At 37.1% G+C, this 22,197-nt stretch overlaps 1 long non-coding RNA gene across 2 annotated transcripts; it reads left to right on the plus strand.

The window, feature by feature from the left end:
- The first annotated feature begins 880 nt into the window (after positions 1–880).
- Positions 881–12,990, plus strand: LOC107655004 (uncharacterized). 2 transcript variants are annotated; one of them, XR_001630381.1, is made up of 4 exons: positions 881–947; positions 3,604–3,734; positions 3,815–3,930; positions 12,916–12,990. It is a non-coding gene; the product is annotated as an uncharacterized LOC107655004 (long non-coding RNA). The 2 variants fall into 2 exon arrangements; XR_001630380.1 differs by lacking the exon at positions 3,815–3,930 and having other exon boundaries at positions 12,916–12,985.
- The last annotated feature ends 9,207 nt before the right edge of the window (positions 12,991–22,197 follow it).

Genomic DNA, 22,197 nt, shown 5'->3' on the forward strand with positions numbered 1-22,197 from the left:
CTATGGACACAATAAAATGATATTTTCCTTTACATATGTTTTTAACATAAGTAATGCAATTTTGGAAGACAATACTTAAAAGTAAATATTACATTTTAACTTTTAAAAGTAAAAGTTTTTCTCAGGCTCCTATGCTTATGTTCAGTTGTTTTACTTTAATGGCAAAGAAAAGTGAAATTACTGAACCTACACATAGGAGCCTGATAAAAATGCTCATTTTAGTAGAAAATATCAAACGGCACTTTTGCAGGCTTTTGCATCTGAATTCTTCATATATTGTTGCGCATTTTAGATAAAAAGAGTGTAATGTCAATAACCTTTTTCATGAGTAACACAATATTGTAAAAATAAATTTGTCAAATCAAATGTATTTGTAGTATATATCGCCCTACACAAGAATATACTATATGTACGCAGATGGAGTTTTTATATATTCAAATTATATATGTAAGAGCTGAGCTGAGCAATAATATAATTGAATTTAAAAAAAAAAAAAAAAAAAAAAAAACAGTTGAGATTTGTATGTAGTATATACTGTATGTGTACATTGTGTGATGTCTAATTTCTGATATTTTATGCAAAAACCACTGTCAGTGACTAGTTTAATAGCTTTAAAAAAAATCCTTAAAGGTGCAATGACAGCTAGTGGTTGAAATTTGTACAGTGGTCTAAATTCAAAATATTGTTGATTAAATATTGGTTGTCAGATTGAAGACACGCAAAACACAAACGAGTGCAACTGACAATGGAAGATGACTGATGAGTTGATTTATCTCATATTTTAATATGCCTGTGGTCATAGAGCTTGTTGATGTATGCCGAGGCTTTTTAGGTCAGGTAGAATCTACGATCATTGACCCAGTTCATTTGCTCACTTCCATGGCTGCAGTATGCTGTGTTTTCTGCAAACTGGCAACCCAGGCTGTTGAAATATTATGGGATAAACTGTAAGCGGGTGGAATCACACAAACCAAAACAAAAACAGACATTCCGACACAGAAAGCACATTTTCAAAATGGAACAACTGGCTGTAGTACTGTTTTTTGGAGAAACAAGTATGTGATCTTAGCATGTTTCCTGAATATCTGTAAATGTAATATGCCATTTTTATGCTTTAGTACAGTCAAAAAATTACCTACAGCATGTCTAAAGTCTGAATAGCTAAACTTGTCTTCAGTACAGTTAGGGATTTGATTCTTTAATGTAGTTGGCAGGGAGGTGGCACTAGTTCTCTCCAGGCCAAATTGACTCTGATGTTAGGGAGGATATTCCTCATCTGTTGGTCATTGTTGGAGATAATGGGAGCCATATTACATCAACACTACACCATAGGCAGCCTTTGACCCCATCTTATTTCCAGTGATGCCGCTCTGTGGCACTGCCAAGATGGTAATCATGCGTGGAGCTCAATGGGATATACTTTCACCTCAAACCCAGCTCAGAATTGGCTGAGGCTCTGCATATGAACACAGAATGACTAGAAAGTTGGGGCAAAAGCAGAGGATTTGGGGTGGACACACTCGATGCAAAAATACACCACATGTTAGCAACTGAGGGCAAGTTAACCGGAAAGCTTTATTAAACATGGGCATAGCCGTTATGTCTGTGACCATGAGCTTTTATAGCACCAGAGCCTGTAGAGGCTTTACTCAATGGCCTGTGTAATCTATCAAATGACTTATGTCAGCCATAACCAGGGCTTTTGCGGAAATTGGCTCATTTGCTTTCCTTCCAGACTGGAAACTGTGGAACTGTCGATCTGTTTTGTATTTTTTTCTCAACGAGGCATGTTTACAAGGTTTGTTTACAATGATAGAATCAAAGCGCTGCTGCAATACAGAGAGACTTCACCCTGTCTGTGGTCGGTTGTGGTTATTGTATGCAGATTTTGCAAGCCACTCTGAAATTTCAATAGGTCAGGCTTATAAGCTGCCAAATAATTTTAGTCGGATCTATTTCACATAATAGCTTTGAAGATATCTGAGTAAAATCACAACATCTGTAAACGGAAACAGAGTTTGGTATTAAAATATTCCACATATTGAAATATTTCTGTAGCGCAACCGATAGAACATACCGCTTACAACGTTAAGGTCAAAAGTTCAATTCCAAGGGAACATAATGACGAAAATGTTTCGCTTGAATGCACTTTGTTGCTTTAGATGAAATGGAAACGTACAGCACAACAAATTTCTCTTGAATAGAATATTTTATAACATGGGTTTTTGAAGTCTGTGTTGTGTTCACTTAAAGTCTGTGTTCACTGCAGTTTATTCAGCTGCCTTTCTAACCATGCTACTTTAAATCCATAATGTTATGCGTTGGAACTTATTACAAGGCTCTCTGGAATACTTGATTTTGATTGGTCTGTTGCAGGATTCTGAAAGTCAAATAAAAAAATATATTTGTCCATTATCCTTGTAAACAATTTCATCCTAGTTTATTATAATTTAAATTTAGTGTTATTTTAGAATTTAATATATTATTGTTATTTTTGATAAAATATTTAACAATTATTTAAAAAGAAATAAAACTCATCTTTTATTTATTTATTTACCACTAAACTATTCTCACTTATTGGAAAAGAAGCCTTAATGTGAACATTCTTCTCTTCATCTGTGTATTCACCATGGAGGTCCCTGTTATTTATTAGCATTTACTGAGTACAGAGAAAGCGAGACCTCAAAGCGTTGTGTGCGTACCCCCTAGACCGCAAAAGTTATTAGTTGTGTTAGACGGTGTCTATAATGGTTTAAGCACCAGGGGCCTCCGAAAGAGCCGTTTTGCTGTTAATTAGAGGGCAGTGATTTAGCCCCATGGAGAGGCAGGCCACCAGTGCACTCACTTCCCCTCATCTTCACACTCAAAGTCACGGCTCCTCCTGAGCTATGAGTCAGGCCTGCCTGCACGGCCCATGCCAGACAGGAAGCCCCATCTGCCCTGCGCCCAGGCTCACCATTTGCCAACGGTGCATGGCCTGATTTCGGGTGAAACTGATTAAGTGAAACAACAAAGGTTCTTCTACAAACCCCCACTGACTGTGTGCTTGATCTTTATAACTTTCGTGCATCTTTATACTCTCACACATGCTGAACAGTTTCAGGATTCATCTCGTTTCCTGCGCAAATTGGCTATAAAATTTGGTCTCATCTTCACCTAAGTCAGAGGTTCTCAGACTTTTTCAGGTGGCAGATTAACTCAAATTCATAATTTTATTTATCATTAAAGGTAATTAGACCGCTGTTAAATCTAAATGAGCTGACTGTTCGCTACACTGAAAAAAATGGTGTAGGATTTATTTTGAAAGTATATTTAAAGGCTTCACATACTTTCAAACACTTGCTACTATAATCTACGTGCATCAGTGTTCATGCATAATGCTGACATAAACACATTTGCAAAAAAATTGCAGTGATATTGTTATGGAGTACAGGTGGTTTATATGATTTCTCCCATCCCAGATGTGGTCAGTTACCATAGATGATTCACTGCCTGTCAGCAGGGTCGATTTTAATCATTGTTATATGTTTTAGGTCTTCCATATGTGTCCTGAGGACCTGCATGTCTCTCTATCTCTCTATCTCTCTGCTGTTTACGCTACAGGAAAAACCATCGTCAGATTAGAGTGGTCTGCCTCATCTCAACTGCTTCCACATTACTGCAGAAGTCACTTTTAAGGGATTTCCTTGAGCCATCAGATGCAGGTGCTCTTCAAAGATCAAAAGAGACCAAAAGTAAGCCTGCTCAGATCGTGATCTCAAATAGCCTGTTTTTATCCTGTCATGTACATTGTAAAAATGCTTTCTGTCTGCAGCTGTGATTTGAATTCGTAGAACATGAATTTCCTCCACATGTTGTTCTGGCTCACAGACCGGTCATTTGACCTCTTTTCATCAAACGAATGTCGGGCTGATTCCAGTTAACGTAACGGTAACTGGAGTTTAAGTCATTATTTTTACAGCATTATAGCTATAAATTATGATGAAATCTTGTGTTTGGATGCAACTTGTTTGAATGATCATGGCAGGAATGTTTTGCCAACCAGCATCTGCGATTTGCAAAATCATAGATAAAACAGAAGTGATTAAACAGAAACGCAGGCAATGTGTTTCTTACCAACCTCTATACGAGGAGTGTGTATGCATATTTTTGTGTACGTATGTATTTATTTATTATTTTTACATTTAAGTCCAATGTAAGGAAATTCATATTCAATTTTTAATGTTTATACAATTCACAGATTGAAAATGTATGGAAACCCATTAACCTTATGCTTAAATCAACAAGTAAACCAATGTTTGCATATATTTTATATATATATTTTTGGAATGGAGTTATTTGAAGGATTTAATTAAGTATTTTCAAGTGCATTTTTGATACATTTTTTAATATGTATATTTTTAACTTTACTTGAAAAGTAATTGATCTGACAATTAGTCCAAAACATCCTGTGTAAATAGTTTAAGTAAGAAAAACCAGTACTATACACTATGGCTGAGTATTGACACAAAAATTTCACAATTGTATATCGATTCATTTAGATGTAGATCAGTTACAGTACATTTTTTCTCAAAAAAAAAAAAAACTCTCTCAACTAATGCTGTAAAGTATACAGTGAACCATGGCAATTAATACACTACTAAACTATTAAAGGTTAAAAATAATAAATGATCTGTATACAAAAAATAAAATTGCACATATGGTGTTTTATAATAATTATATTTATAATAATAACTTTAAACTGTACTCCAGTTAGTTTTTTTAAATATAAACATTTAAACGGTGGCTGTCATAAAAGCTTTGAAACTAAAAATCGATATATATATATATATATATATATATATATACAGTGGGTACGGTTAAAGTTATTTTCAACCCAGCACTACTGTTCAACACCATTTAGATTGTTATTTATTTATTTATTTTCAGAACTACCTGCTCAAATCTACTATAATTTGAAAATGGTCTACTGTAGTGGAAAATGGAAAGAAGCATTTGCCCTCTTCCATCAAACCCAGCAAGTGAGCCATGGCAAAGTCCAGCAACTCGAACCACTGAGCAAACACAAATTACAGTTTAGACTTTCTGTTGGACTGTGTTTCCATAGTTTCTCACAGTGTTTCATTGAAGAAACCTTTTTAATAAACTCAATAAATAAAGATTTAACTGTAGTGTTGTAGACCCAAGTCATGTCAAGCCCTGAAATCTGGACAGGAACTTGGAATCCCTCTTCCTCCTGGCATATTCTAGGGCACCTATTGCCAGCCGTCCTATAGTCACACCCTGCTGACTGACTCTAACCACCACTGTCCTCTCCAACGTTGATGTCAGCGTTTGGAGAACGTTACTACAGTGTTATCCTCTGAGTGCGTGCAATGTCTTAGGGGCCCTTTTATGATGAGTGGGATCTCCCAGAAATCAGTGCGCTTTATAGCTTTTATATTGACTAAATCTATTTAGCTCTAAATCCCTTGTTGAGAACAAGCCAAGAGTGCCTGGATAATCCTATAATCTTTGAGAAGTTGAAAAATACACCATCATTATCTGGGGAACAGTTGCATAATTATAATTTGTTGCAGTTATTAACGACTGCATTACATTGCTTATTATGTCACAAGACTCTTCTCTGATTATGAAACCAAACCCACAATATAAGATATTTTGAGCTTTCAGAAGTTTTGGCTCGGTAAGAGGTTTTAATGGCTTTGAAAGAAGTCTCTTATGCTCACAAAGGCTACAAAATTTAACGTAATATATTTCCCAATATAGAATTGCGAAGCTGTATTTTCTGCAGCCATCAGTCCAGTCTTCAGTGTCACATGATGCTTCAGAAATCATTCTAATATGCTTATTTGATGCTCAATATTTCTTATTATCAATGTTGAAAACAGTTGTACTTCCCAATGTTTTTGTAGAAACCTTGATTCCTTTTTTTCCCAGGAATCTTTAAAGAAAAGAACAGCATTGATTTGAACAGTATAAATTAAAGACAGTCTTTACTGTCACCGTTGATCAATTTAATAGGTCCTCTCTTTAAAATAAATTCATAAACAAAAATCTTGGTGATCCAACTTTTGAATGGTAATGTAGTGTCAAAATCCAAAATGGATTTTGAGTGCCACTTCCAAAAAAGTCTACAGCATGACTATGGGAATACACACTACTGAATACATGTATGGTTTACAATATACTTTGTAACATAACTGACTATCTAATTAAATGCAGGACAGTCTTGAAGGGTAAATATGATATAGGTAGAAGAATATGTGAAGTCAGAAAACAATCGTTTAAGTGAAACCATGTCCTGGGCTGCACCATCTGGTGTTCTATGAGGGGGGAATCCCACACCGCTGGTCTGCTGTTTGCTCCGTGGCCGCTCAGTAACACCACTCTGGACCACAGTCATTAATCTTTGTGCTTTTAGGTTAGGGCCTCCTGCTGAGTCCAATAAACATAATGCAAAGCAAACACATAGTAAAGTTAGGTTGATGTAAAGCATGAGAATTTGTTTTTCTGAGTAGACCATGTCTTGTTAGGTGCTTTGTTGACAGGAGAAATCATGAACACGGACAAGGTATGAAGAAATTTGGTCAATAAGGTTCTCTTTATTAACATTAGTTAATGCATTTAGTATCACGAAACAACGATAAGCAACACATTTTTGCAGCATTTATTACACTAGGTAGATGCTAAATTAGAAATATGTTTCCCCCCCCAAATATACAGCATTATCTAACTGTTAATTTGTACAACTTAAAATGTTAAAAAATACTATACACTACTATTCAAAAGTATGGGGTTGTTGAGATGTTTCTGAAAGAAGTCTCTTATGATCACCAAGGCATTTATTTGATCAAAAATACAGTAAAAACAGAAGTATTGTGAAATATAATTACTGTTAAAAAGAACTGTTTTCTATTTTGATGCTCAAAAATATTTATTAATATTATTGTCAATGCTAAAAATGGGTTTGCTGCTTAATATTTTTGTGGAAAACATCATGCATTTTTTTCAGGATTATTTGATAAACACAAAGTTCACAATCAATTTAATGCATCTTTACCGAATGAACAACATATTAATTTCTTCTTACTGACCCCAAACTTTTAAAACAGTAGTGTATTGTAGAAATTAACCAAGATTAATAAATACTGTTAAAGTATTACTCATTGTCAGTTCATGTTAGGTACTGCAACTAATGTTGACATAAAACCTTATTGTAAAGTGTTTCCAATTCTTTCACATTTGCATGAAATAATGTGATAGCACGTTTATGTAAATAATTTTTTGCCTGTTTTTCAGACCTCGTCTAATGCCTCTAAAGCACTTTCTATCTCATTGCCTTCCTAAAGATTAAATAACAACTTTGTATGTGGTGATTGATTGAAAGAGAAGTGTTATTTGCCATTCATGCGACAATATAAACCCTGCTACAAAAACATTTTCATTCTATGTTTTTACTGCTCATTGAATTTTCTGTTCAGTGGTTCAGTACAAATTGGTAAACACAATTCTTTAAATATAGGTTGAATCATTGAGCAAGAAAAAGCATTAAGACTCGCCACACCCCAGCCTGAATCGAGCCTAGAGGTATTTGAATGTCTCACTGTTAGATATGAACAAAGCTGTCCGTCATTCCTGAGCTTAAGGAACATATTCCTACTGATGCGAGGAGTCATACAGTGCGCGGTGCCCCCGACCCGTCCCTGATTCGGAGAAGTGCCATTTTCATGACTGAGTGCTCTTTAGTGTCAGATAATGACTGTTCTCAGATCAGGGGGGAGAAAAGATAAACGAGTGGATTTTCTGGTTGGGTTGACTCTAATACCACCTTCTCTTGACCGTCGATTTGTGTTGAGTGAATGTACGGTGAGAATTGACACTGGATGTCACACATGAGCATCTCCACTTGGTGTGTTTTTCCAGAGACAAGCAAACACGGAGGTGGAAAGACGTTCTGGAATGGGGCTTTTCAAAGTTAAGACGCTGAGATGCAGCCTAGGCTGACAAACTAGATCCAGAAGAAAGAGATAAATGCCTTCTTTCCTTGTTCTGACATGTATTCCCATTGATAGAAGGATTATGTGAATCTGAATGTGAATGAGCAGAGTGTACACAGCAAAGGCTTTACCCGTTAGCATCTACTGTACGAGGCACACCCAAGCTAGACATTAACTGTCCTGTCATTTCTGTTTGACTTATGGAGGGATACTTATAAAAAATGTTTTCTTCACTTCTTTCTGCTGTGGTTTTTGGTCGAACCCTTGATTCTCCAGAGCTTAAGTCACAGATTCTTTGAGAAAACTCTTATACAAGATCTTCCTAGTCTTTGGGTGTTAGTCAAACTCTGATTTCTCAAGGTGGTCCAGGTGGTCCTCCGTTTGCGAGAGAGTCTACCGTTTGAACTCGGTCGGAAGGGTCTTTGTTCCCTTTCTTATTGTCATTCACATATATTGTCTGTGGTTGTTTTGTCAAATTCCTCTGTACTTCTGTCAAACATTCCTCTCCCCTCCATTGCCTACTCTTTTACTTGCTTCTCATTAAAAGTTCCGGGGGAGACAGATGGAGAGGAGAGGGGGGAAAAAGCTAGTTTGGTGCTGGCCTGGGGGCCTCGTGCTCTGTTGTGGGAAGCAGCGTGAACGGTTAATGGAGGGAGGTCTCACTCAGGGGGAGATGACACCCACGTTTACAGAGGAACGAGGTACTGTAACGCACATTGATGTCAGAACGTGAAATGGAAAATATGGTGCCCTTTTGGAACGGAGGAGAGTGACTCAGGTGACAGGACGAGAGGAGAAGAGAAGAGTTTAAATGCAGTGAGAACTCTCTTTATGGCTCTGGCTGGACCGCTTCCCGACCTCCTGCGTCTCTTCATGAAACAGAGCAGACCTTCCTTACATGAAAAGCCACAGTGACAGCACCTGGTTGCTATTTGGCCTAATGGACTGGGAGCTTTACTCACCAACGAGCAAATCAACTTGGGGGGGCTTGTTGCTTTGTTGCGCACTCACCCGCTGCCTCTTCCATCTCTCTCTTGTTTTCATCTTTCTCTCTCTTTTTCTTACCAAGGTTATTATAGTCTTGCAAATTGTTTTTTCTTTTTTTTTTTTTTACTAAAATTTTTGCATTCATCTTATTTTTTAGTTTAGGTTTAATCGGTTTCAGCAAACCAATAAGCCGTTTGTGCACAAATACATAAAAGCCAGAGGAAACCGTTTAGGTTGCCCTCTTTTGGCTGGTTGCCGTGAACTCGTTAGTCCTTGCTGGTAGATGTTGCAACTACTCTTTTTCCATGGATAGCCACTCAAAATTAGCTGTTTGTTCTGACTATATATATATTTATTTCCAAGCCACATATACATTGCTAATATGATATATTATTTATGCATTATAAATGTATTCATTACTTATTTTGTATTTATTTATATATTTATATTTTGTGATTAGAGTTATTTACATTGTTATTAGAGTGATTTGTATAACATTTATATATATACACTGCTGTTCAAAAGTTTGTGATCAGTAAGATTTTTATTGTTTTTTAAAGCTTCTTATGCTCATCGAGGCTTTATCTATTTGATCAAAAATACAGAAAAAAATTGTAATTTTGTGAAATATTATTGCAATTTAAAATAACAGTTTTCTATTTTAATATACTTTATATTTAATTTCTTATTCTTTATAATTTATTCCTGTGATGCAAAGCTGAATTTTTAGCATTACTCCAGTCTTCAGTGTCACATGATCCTTCAGAAATCATTCTAATATGCTAATTTATAATCAATGTTGGAAACAATTGTGCTGCTTAATATTTTTTGGGACGTGTGAGACTTTTCAATCAAAATAGAACTTTTGTGTTACACTACTATTCAAAAGTTTGGGGTCAGTACATTTTTTATTTCTTTTCTTTTCTTTTCTTTTTTTTTAAGAAGTGAATACTTTTATTCAGAAATGGTGTGTTAAATGGATAAAAGGTGATAGTAAAGACTTATATTGTTAGAAAAGATTTCTATTTTGAATAAATGCTCTTTTTTACTTTTTATTAATCAAAGTATCAAAGAAAAAAGTATTCAACAGGATTAAAAAAAATATTAAGCAGCACAATAGTTTTCAACCCTCATAATAAATCAGCATATTAGAATGATTTCTGAAGGATCATGTGACATTGAAGACTGGAGTAATGGTTTGATCAAATAAATATAGCCATGATGAGCATAAGAGACTCCATTAAAAAACATTAACAGCATTTTGGGGGCCTGAAATGCAAACTTTTGAAAACAGTATAGTTATCTTCTCTGCACTCTTAAAAATAAAGGTGCTTAAAAGGTTCTTCACAGCGATGCCATAGAAGAACCATTGTTGGTTCCACAAAGATCCATTCAGTCAAAGGTTCTTTAAAGCTGCAGTCGGTAAGTTTTGCCTCTTTGTCGCCATCTCTGTTTGAAATCCTGGAATTGCAGCTGTGTGCGGAATTATCTTACTTGCGTGGGTTGTTAGTCGGCACGGCTCCAGCGTGGATTAATCTAATGCTTTGAGGAGTATGTGTGGCTGTCAGTCACCGCACCGGTGTGGATATTTACTGTACTTCAATCACAGATTCTAGCCTACATTTTGGAATATGACCCAAATAAGAATTTTTACCGTATATTGCCATCTGAACAAGTAAGTAACAAGTCTACCACGTTTGTTCTGACCAACTGAGGAAAAAAGCATTACAATAAATCGCGCTACCAACGGTGATTAAATCTAACGATCGGTTAGCTCATATCACATCAAACCGTGCAAATTATTATTGTTATATTTTATTCTCAAATGATTAATGTTAACAACATCAGCTTTGGGTACTATGAGTATAGTGTGTATTAGCGTGTAGATTTAAATTTCTGCACAGTCTAATCTAATTGTCATGCACTTCGAATTTCATATTAAGCAATTTTTTTTTAACCCAAAAAGCAAATTATGCTCGCTTCGAACTGGTTTTCTTTAAAATACAAATCTTTGTAATCCCAGGCTATCTGTAATCAGAAGCATTATTATATTATATATTTATATTATATTATAAATGTGCATGATATAGCACATTTATAACTGGAATATAATTTCATTTTATTCACGTGTTTTATAAAGACATAATCCTTTATGGATTACAATCCGCCAAAATTATACATTTAATTATTATGGCTGCTGTGAGAAAAGGCTATAAACGATCAGCCACCCAACCAAAAAAAGTTACGGACTGCAGCTTTAAAGAACCATCTCTTTCTTACCTTTTTTATAATCTGAAGAACCTTCTTTCACCACAAAGAGCCTTTTGTGAAACAGAAAGGTTCTTCAGATGTTAAAGGCTCTCTATGGAACCATTTAGACAAAAAAGGTTCTTCTATGGCATCGTGAAGCACCTTTATTGTGTAAACTACAAAATACTTTGAGTGTGTGTAAACTACAAAAAGACAAATTTGTGAATATGGTGGCGTCATGCACATGCTTATTATGTGTTCAGTCTATAGGCATGTGCGCAATTGCGTAGTGTTTCTGTCAGAGTGTTGCATACCCTTTTTGTTTACTTTGCATTAATTATTATTGTTTTCAAATGAAGTTTTCATCTCTTAAGGTCCTTGCACACTGAGTCCGAAATTTTCGTATGCGTTTTTTCATATTCGTCATCCTAAAAATTCGTCACGCTCAGAAACCTTGCACACTGAGTCCGATGCGTATTAATTAATCCGTTGCGAAAAAATTTGCAAAACAGTACTAAATGGAGTCTTCAAGCATTGAGGATGGTTTTGTTGTCCTCTCTCTTCTTAAAAAGAGAAAAAGAAAGGAAATATTGGGTACATCCAATCACGGACGATTCAAAGTCTACTTCAGGATGTCAGTGGCTCAGTTTGATGCTTTGCTAGCGATACTAGAGCCACATGTTAAAAAGAAGACCACCAATTTCTGTGAACTCGGTGTGCAAGGATCTTTACGGTGCTCTGTGTTGCGAGACGAAGTGTATGAATTTGGCAATCACCATTCTGGATTTTGGCGTTCGCTTGTATGGTGGCTCTGAATTGTCAAAACATCTCTCAAAATGTTTGCTACGGATGCGAAAAATGCAGAAAATCGAACCCGATCCGAATTTTTATTATGACGGATGAAAGTTTCAGAGGAAGTGTGTAAACGTGATTGACATAACGTGAGGTCGTATTTATTTTTCAACGTGCGAAAATTTCGGACTCGGTGTGCAATGGCCTTTAGTCTTCACTTTTATTATCTAATAATAATTTTGCCTTTCTTGATATGCTGTATCTCCACCTGTCTTCACCCTGTAAGCTGTGCAGTCTACGTGTTGTAATGTACCCTTGTGGTACATTTTCTCCAAGTGAGATAGGGGGACCACATGAGGCATGGTGCACAGGATCCACCAATGACTCGCACATATAGACCACGTCCTTTCCTCGACTGCTGACAGACAGCAGTTCAGAGAATCCCTAACTTCTTTTTTTCCTTCCACCCTGTCTCTTCCTTCTCTTGTGTTTTTGGGGTTTGTGGAGAATGCTGACATGAGATTTCCTGCCAGTGTGTTTTCCTGTTCAGAGCACTATTACTTCATTCAGAATGTTTTTTTTTTTTTTTTTGGCACTGTGCTCATCCATCATCAGATTCCTTGAGGACGGAGCTCTTTGTGGACATACAGCTCATATGTCTTCAAATCTGAACGGTCCAGTCGATTATTCCTTAACCTCGTTCTCCCCTCCCATATCCTGGGAGAGACCGTGCCTCTTTCCATTGTAAAGTGGTTTAGATTACACTGCCTCATTGTTGATTTCTCCCTCTTTCATCCTCCATAACTAAAATGACAAACACATTTCTCTTTCAACTTGCAGAACACAGTTCATTTGTCATATCTCGCTCGCATCTCTCTCTCTCCAGGCCTGCCGTGAAGATACAGCGGCTCAAAGGGGGTACGGCTTCGCTCTGCAGTCTGGGGCCTCCTAACAAGGTATCTGTGTATCTAATATTCAACATGTGTTTTAATGTTTCCACTGGAGGTCTTCGTAAAAATCATTTTTTCCTCATCAAAACACGAACTTGCGAAAGTGAAAACAGGAGAGGAGCAAAAACAAAGGTCTGACTGTAAAACCCTGAAAACTTCCAGCTCAGCATTCACTCCTTTAAATCAAAGTGCTGCCATTGAGACCAAACAGTGAGTCAGACACTGGAGGTAACACAATTTCCATGCAAATTCGCCATGCTTAATAAATCCAAGTTGTCGAAAAACCACCCTTTGTGAGTGGCGATGGCCTCGCTCGCACGCCTCCTCCGAAATGTCTTTCCATTTCCATGTCTCTCTCGCTCTCTGTGTTTAACAGTTGCAACTTGAAGAAAAGGATCAATAAAACATTACGTTTCATCATTTTTTCCATTCTTTAATTTTCACCACAAAGCTGACATGTTTTAAGAGGTGCAACCTAATATTGCCTGAACTCCAGGACCCACCACAAAGATCTCTGGGTAACGGCAAGGGGAGGAAGTGCACAGACAGGAAGACGGGCGTGTATGGAAAAGCACACTCCACTTGGCTGCAGCAGCACGCCCTTAAGTAACAACATATGGCAGCGGAGGAATTCTTCTGATTGACGGTCGCATGAACATCACCCTGTCGCTGTGGACACATGTCCATGTTGGAGGACTGATACGACTAGCCGTACCTAATTCCTTTCCATGTTCTCATTTTGGAGTAGGCATCACAATGGGTATGATTCATGGGGTAATTCCGACAGCTACTGACTTGGCTCCCGCTCGCATTTGGGAAGAATGTGACCTCACAATACTGTTCTTTCAAAGGCCTATCCCTGTCTGTTCTTCTCCCAGACCCGGCCTGAAGCACGCCTCTGTTCCTGAAGAGGGAGAGAGGGAAGTAGGGAGAAATCGAGGAGGAGAAATAGTGGAGAGAGTGAAACTGTGTGTGTGTGTCTTTCCCTAATAGCCAGTCCAGAGGAAGGCAGGTCATTGTCATTCCAGGGCAAAAGCAAGCATGGACAGCATTATTCTTCTCGCTCACTGTCTGTGCATGACATAGGTCTACATATAACAGACCTCGTCTGTACAGCTGCATCACAAGCAACTCAACTGTTAAATCAGAAATAACCATTACAATTAAAAGGCAATAGAGGTGGTGCTTTAACTGCATTTTGAGTTATGCATTGCATTGTTTTTTTTAGGGTTAATGTCCATAAACTTCATGTCCTGGCAGAAACTTATACCAGCACCTTTTTTTTCTGTTTTTCTACAGATTTTTTCTTACAGTGTGAGAGAAAGAGAGAAGGCAGGAGGGGATGTGATGCTGTGGACTTTTCTCATCATGGGCCACCAACCTACTCACCACAAGCCTTCATTGGTAAACGCATACTTTTCAAACACATCACAGATACATACATAAAAGACAATAGACTCTTCTTCAGCCTGTCACTCACTAACTGGGTCACTCAAAACAGCTGGACAGACTTTTGTCTGGTGTTCACCCACACATCTCCCATGGCAGGCCAAAACCACCACGTGGTTTGTCATCCATCTCTATGCCAACTGTGCATGTTAGATATCAAAGCAGTCATCCATCTCTTTCTTATTAGGCGTCTCACCATACAAACAGCTCTGAGTCATGTCCTAAACTTCTTATGATACTCCATTCAAATTGTTTATACAGATTTATTCCAAAATCATCATGTTAAATAGCAACTCTACAAGTGAGCACCTTCAATCAGCACTAGACCAAACAACATATTTTTTAAGATGGAGCCAAATGGAAATATATATTGCATAGCCATTTAAGTCATTTGTTTTTTTTCCCCTACATTTTGCTGCAACAAAAGAATGAGGCATTTTGGGGCAGACAATGCATTGGCAGGGGAAGAAAGGTTGAGGGAATTGTTAAAAATGGGCTCCTGGGCAATCTCTCAATTCTTCCATGAGCGCACACCCCTTGGCTTTGAAAGTTTCAATCAAGACATCACACTCTTATTTGCTCTGTTTAGCCACTTCGCTAAGTGCTAAGTAAGTTGATTTCCTGGAATTGTCTCCTTTGGTAAGTCAAAGAAAACTGGCCCTTAGTCATAAAAAGCAAGATAGTCAAAACAACCGTAATTAAAAATAAGATCCTTCAGAAATGGCCAAACTTTTTATTTTTGGCAGCCAAACAGTATAAACTTGACTCGTTTAAATGCATTAGTGGTAATAAATTATCAAACTGAAGTGTCTGTTTGCTATGTAGTTGTAAAATAGTGAATGAGCTGTTTTCAATTAGCATAAATTCAAGACTTCACTGTTATACTTTGATTTGCAGACGATCTGGGCTCCTAGATGTCCGTTGAGGGTGGAAGAATTTGGCATTGTTGGAAGTCTAAAAAAAAGCATGTCGGCTTTTCAGAAGTGATGATTTCAAGATCAGCCAATTCATTCTTATCTGGGCCAAGAATGAATGTTTGATATCTGGATATCGTTAACTTGAGGTACACTGTGTTTCTTGGAGTTACAGCATATCTGATTACTGGTGTTAATGACAGCCTTGAAACTGATGTTCTGATACATCGTGAAATAAAATAAAAGCTGTCCAGTATTTTATAACCCTGTATAGCATTGCATAAACTTGCTGTTTAGAAGGAAAGTGATTCACTTAAAAGGCTATAGTGAATGTTATTCCTTACAGGATGCTTTTATTAGCATTGTTGCATTACTATAAAATACTATAAACAGCTTTAAAGACATTGTGAGGAGTTTTACACATGGTCTGGTTCCATTTGAGTTTCTTTCTGTCTTTAAACCGTGGTCAAGTGCATGAGAGTAACCTACTGGAATCAGTACAGAGTAGCTGTTGGTTCGACAAGCAAGTAGACTAGACATCTATTTTACAAAAATAGAGCTTAGTTTATTCCCAAGCACAGTAAACATGAGTCAAAAAAACATCAGTTTAATGACTCCAACACCAGAGCAGTCCAGAACAGCCCAGGAGGTCAGATAGCAAAACCATCTAGTCAGTTTCGTGGAGCTGTACTGATATAAACCCAATAATAGGAGCAGATGACGTCGTTTAATACCCTGAATGTGTTTTTGTTTAATTCTTGAGAAAATATTGTCTGAGCTTGTTAAATGTCTACATCAGTGTGTTTTAAAGGATCCCTAAAGTAGCCATAATTGCTTGTAATGCAACACACAGTAGAGCTGGCAAATGCATATGAACAACACTTCTGCAATAGCAATGGTTTTCTTTATATGCACAATAAAATGTGTATGTAGTCCCGTGTTTCCCGTATAGACGCAACAAAAAGAAATATATGATTTGCACTTAAAATGTTGAATCTATCGTTTTAACATCATTGCTGTTACTATTTACAAATCCAAACAATGTCACTGTTTAATTTTACAATGTGGCTAGCATGTCCTATGAAACAGCATGGCATAAAGCAACTGTTGTTAAGCATCCAGAAAAAGACACACCACACTCTAAAAAAATAGTTAGGGCCTGGGACTGCAGCATTAGCTAACCTCCCCGTGATTAACCATTTTGAATTCCTCATAATAGCGTTTCTGTCAGCATAGCTTCTCAGACATTTCCTTGAAGATTTCTATCAGCAATGCAAACACACCCTGGGAAATATCATGCTAATCACCATGATTCCAGCATGTGCCTCATTTTCCGCTGGGAGTAATGTATCTGGATCATAATGCACAAATGAAAACAATCAAATCATCTGTTGAGGTAAGAGGAAAATCATATTCAGGAGGCCATGCTGGTAAAACCACAGATTAAAGATACTTAATTGTATGCTGGGTGTGCGTACAACTAAGTAAATGCACTGCACAAATGTCTTTATCTCTTAAGCAGTGTTGCTTTTCAAGTGAAATCGTTGTTTATTTAATAATTTATTTTTGCAATATGTGTCATTGTGCTTTTACGGAAAAAATTAAAATAAATAAATAAAATAACAATAAAATAAAATAAAAATAATAATCCGATTAAATCAGTATTTTGTAGTTTTACTGAATTAATATTGAAACAACCTTTACCTGAGAAGCAAAATTACATAAGAAGATAAAAAAAACATTATTGAGAAATTAGTTGTTTAGATAATTGTACTGGAACACAAGACAAAGAAAATGAAACGGCTGATTAAGAAAAATAATTGTTTAAAATGTACTACAATTCCACATTGAATGCAGTGCAAGTTTGGCAGTAAGTGCACTTTGCAGCAGCACTGCACATTTTTAAAGCTCACATGATTCATAGATTGCACATCTGTGGAATCAATCAGTACTGCAGTCGCTGACTCAGTGTGTAATCACAAAACCTTCCTCAAGAACAGGAAGACAGTAGACACTGAAGCCTTTCCTGTCAATGAAAGTGCATATTGTAGACAATGAAACAAGGAAGCATAAATTGGGAGCACCTAATATGAAGTTGGGTAGAACTTCCCTTAGAGTTAGTATATGTACTTAAATGAGGGGTTATAATGGATATGAGGATTGAGAGATCCACCTCATTGTTTGAAGGAAAAAAAACAGTGTTAACAAGATTAATTGATATTTGCATGTAGAAAGACCAAATAGGAAATATGTCAATATTAGAAATCTTGCAGTTACTTTCCTAGGCAATGCATTTGAGTAACTGAACTATTTCTATATGCATATTTTAATCTGGCCGTGAATACTGGTTTAAGAGCAGGCCTGTGTGTTTAGATATTGGTTGATGAGATTTTTCTTTAATGCATTCCTAATCGTTTTACTCTGTAAAGTGTTAATTTGATTCCTCAATAGATTTATGGCAGTTTCCAGATGGGCTGGCTACCAATCAGGCAGACTTGCCCCAGAGCAATTCCTCAAGTGAAGCAAGACCACAGAGGGTAGGGCAAAGGTCATCATGTGGTTCAAGCAGTACCTTCATTTTCCATTATGATTGAAGGCTGGAATTAAAGGAATAGTAAATGAAAACACCCTCAGGCCATCCAAGATGTAGATTAGTCTGTTTTTCATCGGAATAGTGGAGAAATTTAGCAACTCATCAGTGGATCTATTGCAATGAATGGGTGCTGCCAGAATGAGGCATGTAAGAAATAAGTCCATTATTAAGGAATGTTAAATTAAAACCATAGTTTCTGGCCAAAATACAAGTCTATAATCCATAATAATGCTTCCTCCAGTGAAAAAGTCCATCTCCTGTTTTTCTCTCACATCAAAAGCCTTGTATTTGTTTAGAACTGTTTTGGACTGTTTTCAGTTGTAACCAGTGCTTGATCTTTGAACATTTCTCTTCTTATTCAGAGGAAATGACTTTTTACTGGAGAAAGCAATATTATGGATAGGGGATTTATATTTTAGCTGTGATATAAGGGTTTGAAGTAAAAAAATGTCTTGACAGATTTATTACAAACACACAGCTTTTTGCTTCAAAAGACATTCATTAATAGACTGGAGTTGTGTTTTTATCAGCTGTTTGAGCTCTCATTCTGACGGAACCCATTCACTGCAGAGGATTCATTGGTAAACAAGTCATGTAATGCAAATTTTTTCCTAAATCTGTTCGGATGAAGAAACAAACTCAACTGCACTCATCTATCATTTTTGAGTGAAGATAGATATATAGATAGATAGATAGATCGATAGCTAGATGGATAGATGGATAGATAGATAGATGGATAGATGGATAGATGATAGATAGATAGATAGATAGATAGATAGATAGATAGATAGACAGACAGACATGACTTTGTGATTTTTATTTGAAAGGTCCACTGGTCATAGCCGTGTTTATAGTAATGCTCATGTGTGTTGACCTACTTTATCATGAATCCCACACATGAGTACAGATGTGCATGTGCAGTGATGCCTGCATAAAACTGTTATGTTTGTGAGAATAATACTGTTCTTTCTCAGATATGGGTCCATCTGTCACTCTTTAATCAGCTTAAGCTCAAAGAGGCTTCAGCGCCTCTTGTCTGCGCTCTATTGCAGTTTCTGCTTTAAACACTTTCAACCATACCACTGTTTAGCACTAGCATTACAGTCTTCACCGTCTGTGGCCTAAAACCTTGAATGGCATTTAAATGAATATAGGGGAATCACCTCAGTATTTCACAATAAACTATTTCATCTTATTTACCTTAATGGATAGATAGATAGATAGATAGATAGATAGACAGACAGACATGACTTTGTGATTTTTATTTGAAAGGTCCACTGGTCATAGCCGTGTTTATAGTAATGCTCATGTGTGTTGACCTACTTTATCATGAATCCCACACATGAGTACAGATGTGCATGTGCAGTGATGCCTGCATAAAACTGTTATGTTTGTGAGAATAATACTGTTCTTTCTCAGATATGGGTCCATCTGTCACTCTTTAATCAGCTTAAGCTCAAAGAGGCTTCAGCGCCTCTTGTCTGCGCTCTATTGCAGTTTCTGCTTTAAACACTTTCAACCATACCACTGTTTAGCACTAGCATTACAGTCTTCACCGTCTGTGGCCTAAAACCTTGAATGGCATTTAAATGAATATAGGGGAATCACCTCAGTATTTCACAATAAACTATTTCATCTTATTTACCTTAATGGTAAAGTGGAAGCTTAGTGGAAGCTGATTGGTGCCCATCAGTGGGTCAGTGTGCCAGCGTCAGTGGGATGATGGCCCATCTGTGGATGTTTCCACATCTGCACACTCTTAATACTGTAATCCAGCATCACACACAAATTACACCCACGCCGTTCAGTGTCTAGCCGAAACGAAGTGGACTGTGTGCGGTGATTGGTGCTCAAGAAGACATTAAATGTGAGGTGAATATTTTTAGTCTTTTGAAAGCAGGTTTTTTTGTATGTTTTACCTTTATTGGGTTTCTGTTTTGTTGTGTTGTGTAGAAAATACTTTTGTTACTCTGAGTTTGATGTGTTTGGTCAGGTGTCAGTAAGGATGTTGTTGTGATTATAGAGAGATGGTTTGGCCGCCACACATGGTCTCACCCACAGCAAGTGTGTTCTAATGGGTTTACGTTACGCTAATAAATCACCATCATCCATAAACTGGTTGTGAGAGTATGTTACGAGGCTTTAACAGCCCCTCACCTGTGCCAGCATCTCTCATTTAGCTGTCATGGGTTTAGTGAATACTGAGGATTGTTTCTGTGCCTGTTTTATGCACATGTTGTTGGTAACTGTTGCTTTTACATTTTCACATCAAATACCAATGCATAATTTCCTCAATAAATGAAGCAAAGTTCTGCCGTTCAAAGTTTAGGTATGAGGTAGGTACGATTTTTATTACAGTAAAAACAGTAAAATTGTAAAATATTATTGCAATTTAAAATAACTGTTTGCTTTTAGCATATTTTAAATGTGATTTATTGTGATAGCAAAACTGAACTTTTTATTAGTTTTTAGTGTCTCATGGTTCTTCAGAAATCATTCTAATATGCTGGTTTGTTGCTCAAGAAACATATCAATATTGTAAACAGTTGTGCTGCATAATATGTTTACTTTTTGGGCATTTATTTGAAATAAGAGTATTAAATTCTTTTAAAAAATCTTACTGACCCCAAACTTTTGAACTGAAGTGTATATTCTGTATCTATACAGTTTCTATATTCAAAGCATTTATCTCTACAATGGGCATTTTTGTCCCTTTTGTTCTTGTTGACAAAATCAAAAATCTTTATTTCTGTTTCTGTGCTAAAATATTTTAGTTCATATTTCTACATTTCAGGTTTGTACTGGAGATTTAACATTTGAATCAAGACGTAACCATTTCAGTGACAAATGCAAAGTGATTCAGCCAAAATTCTGGAAACTTATTCTAAAATATTTGCTTAGCATGAAAACATTTTACCTGGAAAAATCTGCCCCCACAGTGTCACTTTTGAGAAACAACAGCTCAGTTAATCAGAGCATGTCATGTTGTATTTGGCTGACTTTCAACAAGTTGTAGGTTGGTGCTGGTGGTTTTGTTCCTAAACAGTGAAACTAATCAGCTCTCTTGTCTTGTCTATCTTGAATGTGCACAGAGAGGTGGATTCTCAGTTTCTCTCTCAGCGATAACTGTGTGGATAAAACATATCACTGATAGTAAAAACATGTTAAAAGACCAGAATGGTCAATTCTGTGATTGCCCTTTTTGATTTTATTCTATCCAATGATTTGTGTAAATACCAAAAATCTATGTTTTTTTTTTTCATTTTAGCTTTCTAGCAAGCAATGCAGGTTGATAAAAACTTTGTGAATTATGATCTTATCCACATTTATTCGCACTTCAGAGACCTGAAAGATTTCCCTGAGAGAACCCAAAGCAGCACAATAAAGGAAAGTATTTCCCATGTCACATACCAGACAAGTGGATTTCTTGCTACATTGAGCAGTGCCTGCTTCTTTCGCTGACAGGCCAGGTAGTCCTGGGTCAGATAATGGCTTTGAGAGACACAGACACAATAGTTCAAAGGAACAGCGCTGGCATTTGATCCATTGTCCTGACAGCCCTTTGGAGACCACCACCCACAGAGCATCATCTTACCCGGGTAGAAAGGCAGAGAGCGTGGTTTGCTCTGGATTAATTGCAGGTGAGCCGTATCGGTGGACTGTAGTGGGCGACAATCAGCCGAGCCATTGTTTCGTGATCTTTGATGAGGTTTTGTGTGGTTCTCGATGACTTCTTGGGTTGGTATGCATGTTACTTTCCTCTCACGCTTTGGTCAGAGTTATGTCATATGTCTTGAATGAGTGACTCAGGTTAGATCTGAGTACTAAGTATCTATCTTGCATGCGTCTCTGGCTGTCTTCAGCCGAGCTCAATCATTCTCCGCGATGCTTTGATGTGATTTGATGGAAGGTCTGTTTGTCTGTGTGGTCCTGGTTGGAAAGCATGACCCAGACTGATGTCACGGGTCATCAGATCAGAACTTTTTAAATCCACCCTTCTCTCTCTTTTTCTCTCGTCAGGCTCTCAGGGAGATTAAGCAATCTGCCGGTTGTCATGAACAATGATCATATGACAGGATTAGCCACCTAACAATCATGACTGAACAGCTTCTGTTTATTTCCAGAGCAGTGCTTACCTCATCGTTAATAATGCACGGTACACACGCACTTACAAACCTCACTGTTTGCTATAACAATCTCGTCTCACACCTTACACTCTAAAAAATGCTGGGTTGTTTCAACCCAATGTTGGGGCAAATATA

The sequence above is a fragment of the Sinocyclocheilus anshuiensis genome, unplaced genomic scaffold (genome assembly GCF_001515605.1).
Source record: "Sinocyclocheilus anshuiensis isolate Anshui unplaced genomic scaffold, SAMN03320099.WGS_v1.1 scaffold487, whole genome shotgun sequence".
Classification (NCBI taxonomy): Eukaryota; Metazoa; Chordata; class Actinopteri; order Cypriniformes; family Cyprinidae; genus Sinocyclocheilus; species Sinocyclocheilus anshuiensis.